The 5,620-nt window shown below is 32.3% G+C and overlaps 1 long non-coding RNA gene across 2 annotated transcripts in view; it reads left to right on the plus strand.

Moving 5' to 3' along the window:
• The first annotated feature begins 4,275 nt into the window (after window positions 1-4,275).
• LOC107843693 overlaps window positions 4,276-5,620 on the plus strand; it is a 9,109-nt gene continuing 7,764 nt past the window's right edge. The window contains exons 1-2 of one of the 2 annotated variants that reach the window (XR_001666509.2): window positions 4,276-5,166; window positions 5,249-5,581. This is a non-coding gene — a long non-coding RNA (uncharacterized LOC107843693). Of the gene's footprint in view, window positions 5,167-5,248; window positions 5,582-5,620 lie in introns of those variants that run through there. The other variant, XR_001666510.2, reaches the window with a different exon arrangement.

The following is a 5,620-nucleotide window of genomic DNA, read 5'->3' on the forward strand; positions in this document are numbered from 1 at the left end:
AAACCAAACCAAACAAAAAAATAACCGTTGGTTTGGTTCTTGTCGGTTTAGTTCGGTTTGGTTCGGTTTATAACTTTAGCAAATGATAAAAGTTGAAAATAAAAAAAAAAACAAATCCAATCTAACATATGAGATGTTAACTGAGTGTTGTATGTCAACCTTGAAACTAAAATGTCAACTGAGTGTTATACTTCGGCAAAGCTATGAACAACACCATATGAACGCTTTTAAAAAAATATTTTAAAACTACATTTAACAGAATGATATGATAAATCCACAAAAGGTGAACGCATAAACTTCTTGCTCAACAAGGTTAAAAAGGAAAGTTAAAATTAAAGATTGTCTATAGTCAAATGAATCTTAGCTATGAATTTCAATATACAACAAGATATTATTTTCATAATTAGTATCATTTGTCATTCAAAGTGCGAAATTCACTTAGAATCTCATAAGGTACTATCAACTAGATTAAGAACTGACTTAATGTGTTGCGACTAAAGTTAAATCATTATTAAAATATAAAATGTAACAAATATTTATATTGTATTTATGAATAATACATAAATAATTATATATATATATATATATATATATATATGTTTGGTTTGGTTACTTTGTCGGTTATTTTAGAGTAAAACCAAACCAAACCAAATTAGTATCGATTTTTTAAAATTTAAAGCCAAACCAAACCAAACCTAATCAAATATCAATTTTTTTAATCGGTTTAGTTTGGATCGCGGTTCGGTTTGGTTAAAAACCAAACCATGAACACCCTTATATATTTATGTTTAAATATATATATATATATATATATATATATATATATAATATTTTTAAATAAAGAAAATACCCCCCCCCCCCCAATTCTCCATCTTCTTCAAACCACCCCACCTTCGCCCACCCCTCCCACACCAGTTCTTTCTTTCTCTCGATCCAACCCCCACCCCGTCCATTTCTGTCCCTGGGAGAAATGATAGGGATTAGAAACTCATGAGCCGTTAATTCGTGATTGAGATAGTTGTCTAATAGGGGCATAAAGTCGTTAAGATAAACATAATCTATCGATTCTGCATGTCGAGCACCACGAGAGATCACTAGTACGATGAACCTACAGAGTTATGAAATTATGAAAAACGGAAACCTAGTTTATTATTCTCATTAATTCTCTCAACATAAATCAATATTTGTTCACTTCTTAGTTTAATTTTAAAAAATATTCTTTTAAACCTTCAATTAAAAATAAACAACTAAAAGTCTAAATAATCGGATTGACCTAGCTCCTAACCATATTCTTCATGAGATTGATTCCAATCTTGTTGACTTCTATATTCGATAGAGACCGTTTTATACTTCATTGTGAAGTGCTATTTGGGCGACAACAAATTTTAACTATAATCAACTCCTACTATATAGAATAAATTAATCCAATAATTGTAATCTCAAAATTATAACTCCTGAATAATTTGTCTCATTTGGATATGAAAATAATAATTTTTTGGAGTTGGAGTTAAAGTTGGTGTTGTGTTTGACCATGAATATAAATTGGAGTTGTTTTTGAAATTTTGTGAGAGAAATAGGAGTAAGAAAAGTGAAAACAAATAATTTCAAAAACAATTTTCACTAAAATAAAATAATTTTTATAGTCAAACACCACTATTTTTACCTTTTTTTTAAAGTGAAATAAATTTTCAAAAAAAATAAAAAAATTTCTATGACCAAACCCCAACCAATCTACTGAACAAACAACCCGTAACAATACTTAGTAGACCTTCTGGCTTCTGTCCTCTTGTAAGTTGGAAAGACCAAAATGATTAAACAAATAAAAAAACTCCCAAGTCCCTCCTTTAACCATTGTTTTCAAAATGATTAAACTCACAAAAAAAAATTCCCACGTCCCTCCTTTAACAATCATGATATAATTTATTGTATAATTTTTATTATTTTACCCTTATAACAACATAAATAATAGTACCTAATCTATTTTCATGAAGTAGTGTAATTTAATTTTGTAGGCTAATTAATCAATATTTGTTGCTTTCGGGAATAATTAATAAGGGTATAAACTATAAACTATTTATTGAGGAATCTTTTAGTCATTTGTAAATGTATTTTGGTTCCTTAATCCTTTCTTTTATATATTTTCACTTGTCACATTTTTCAATTTGAAAATCAAACTTCATAAATTTTGATCATTTTCATCATATAAGAAGGATGCAACCTATGATATTTTTATATAATTTTTAACCATCTAATTTTTAAAATTTAAATATTAAATTAATTGAAGTTTGAGTATCACCATAAATGATAACATATGCACCATTTTGCTGAAATGGTCTCAATATTTATAGAGAAAACCTATAATTAAATTTATTGGTTACCTTTGAAACAAGTGAAAAAATATGGAAAGGATATTTTAGTATTAAAAATAAAAATCACAAGGCCAGTAAAAAATGACAAGATAAAAAATAATTTTCTAAGCACATGTTCTGTCCTAACATAAGTTCATTTGCAGATTATTAGACATATGGTATACTAGTAAAGTTTTTTTCCATCCGTGTCCGGTGCTCACATTGGAGCTCGATTCATCTGGATTTGCGCCGGAAAGAGCTGCTTTGGGGATAGCTCTCCCTATCCAGGGCTTGAATCCGAACCTCTGATTAAGGAAAAAACAGCTCCATCCACTGCACCACATCCTATAGTGATAGAGAGGAGTAGAGTTGAATTGGTTAGTTGAACAAAATTTCCAAATTCCAACAAACGGGAGGAGAAGATAGCTTGCTTGCTTAGTTAGTCAAAATTCCAAAAAAAAGCAGCAGGGACTTTGTCTCTTGTCTGTAGATTCAGGTGAATATTGATCTCTAAAACATAGAATGTGAAGAGAGAGAGGGAGGGACTGGCATCACTTTGTAGAATTTGATGCCGAAAAGGAAAACCTGAGGCGGAATTGGATGGATAGAGTTGGTTGAATTTGGTCTTCACGATACGGCGCCTGATAGGTGCTTTGCCACTGTTACTCTCTTGTACTTATTCGCTTTGCCCTATACATGCATCTCTTTTACATTAATAAAACTGCTTTGTTTCTTCTGCATCATCCATTTCATATACATACATGATTCATGGAAAATATAGTACTCCTTGTCCTTGAATGTAGTCCTATTTCTTAAGTAATTGAATTTATCTACAAGCTAATTAAGAGACTTCTATAAATAAATGCAACCTGTCAATCTAGCTATCTGATGAAAAGTACTCTATCTTGAATTTATTTACAAGTGATCCTTAGCCCTAGTTAGCCTCAGTTATTATCCGATGAAACTGTAACAGTGATCCTTGACCCTAGTTATCTAATGAAACTGCAACAGTCTAGTTATCTGTTGATGAAACTGCAACAATAATCCTTAGCCCTAGTTATCTGATTATTTGATGAAACTGCAACAGTGATCGTTAGACATAGTTATCTGATACTGCAGCAGTGGTTTTTATCCAATATGAGTTGAATTACAACAATAATATATTCACTATTTAGTATAATATACAAATGAGATTGTGGAAATTTAAAGGTAAGTGTTGACACCTAATTTTTGCCCTCCACGGCTAAATTTAATTCTGAGTTTCTTTGATTTTTAATAAAATCAAAATATTTATTTCATCCGAATAAGAGTTTTGAAAGTATATTTGTACGTGATTTTGTCACTTTAAGTACCAATCATATATTATCGTGTTCAATTATGCGATATTATACAATTTGATTACTTAAATGTTTATTCTATGGAATATCGGATTTAATTAAAGATTATTGTGAAAATAAATATTATAATTGAAATCTTGATTTAAAAATGATCTATTTCAAAAATAGTTTATTTGGAGAAATGTTTACTTTGATTTTATCAAATCAAAGTAGCTCGGGATTAAACTAGTTGCTAAATTCGTCTCAAATCTTGATTCAATTTGGTCAATTTATTAAATTAGACTTAATCGAAGTCGATTTGGCTACAATTGCAACACAAGTGGCCGATTAATCTTCAATTAGGTCAAAATTTAAACATAATTGACTAAACTTCCATCAATAGGCTATTTATTAAATAGCTTAAACCTAATCCTAATTGGGTTATGTCTTAAATAATTCCAAAATCCTATCAATACGCTATTTAATAAATAGCCCAAGCCGAATTTGTCCACCCAAGCCCAATTTCCTCTTGTTTCTGCCAAATCACCAGCCCAATTCCAACCCAACAATAACCCAACATTAACAACTGCTGCCCCAGGCCCAAAACCAATCAATACCCGGCCCAATACCCTTCATCAATCTCTCTTCCTCCTCAAAATAACACCATCCATCTCAATACATTCCAACCTATCAACTACCCGAATCAGATAACCCCCCAACCAAAATCCGGTGAACTCAGCCATCACGATAACCCGACCCGTCTTCAACGATCCCAACACAACCAGCGAAGACCCTAACCCATCGACCCATTTTCAGAAGAGAAAATCCAAATACATCCTTTCCCCTTCAATTCGTACGGATTGCGTGACCTCCACGTGAGTTCATACGTCAAAGAACCTCGAACCTTCTAGAACAGTGCCAAGGTGGCCTCTCAACGTTCAACTCTGCAAATCTCGGGATGGGGGTACGAATCTGGTACGTATTTGGCCAATTTCTATTGGCTTGAAGGGGGATTTTTTTTCGATTGGCTAATCCATTTTTGGATTTCATGAGAAACAACAAAAAGGGGTACAATTGATTGACGCAAACAGGTTGTAGGGGGGGAATTTTTGAATTGGAAATTCAAAATTCCTTCTTATGAATCCCGAAAATACCCCAATCCTTTGTTCTATATAAGAACCCATTTGGGTCACTGTTAAGGAGGTCAAAAATTCTGGGGTTCTTTGGAGGCTGGAAATTCTAGGGTTTGGAAATTGATTGAGAAAACTATGTTGAGAAAATTTCTTTTGGTTCAAAAAGAGGGGGTCGAGGAATCTTCTTGGAGAAAAGAAACAAAAATTAGAGAGAGAGGAGAGAGAAAATTTTTGAGAAAATTCAGTCTCGAGTAGAAATTTTATTCTTGTTCATCAGCTAAATTAGAGTTTCAATTGACTGTGAAGAAGTTTCCTGGTGGTTGTGATATCCGTACCAGTTCGTTGTCCCGTTTTGCTACCCAAAGGCCGGTTAGTTTTTGATTTCTTTTTATTATACTGTCGTGATAGTGTTTAGTCATGATAGGGTTTTGATTCTTGCATTTGTTTGCAGGGATGGCTGTGAAAGTCGTGTGATTAGCTTGTTACAGGTTGTCGTTCTGTTGAACCGATAATTGTGTTGAGGTTTAATTTGATTGCTTTCGAACAATTTCACTATTTTTGTGTTAATAGTGTCATAATCGCTTAATCGTAATCGTGTGAGAATTGTTTGCTGCCAAAGATGGACTTAGTATATTAGATTCTGATGGTCAGAGTAGTTGTTTTGTTAGTTTCTGGGTTTTCGTTTCTGATTTGTTTTCTATATTTACTCAATGTTGATGAGGGTTTGTTGTTAGTAGAATTTGATTGCGATTGAATTTAGCTATGGGTTCTTTGCAGTATTTTAGGAAGACTACTATTGATTTTTCTCATTCCAGTATTGAAT

Source organism: Capsicum annuum, chromosome 10 (genome assembly GCF_002878395.1).
Source record: "Capsicum annuum cultivar UCD-10X-F1 chromosome 10, UCD10Xv1.1, whole genome shotgun sequence".
In the NCBI taxonomy this organism is placed as follows: domain Eukaryota; kingdom Viridiplantae; phylum Streptophyta; class Magnoliopsida; order Solanales; family Solanaceae; genus Capsicum; species Capsicum annuum.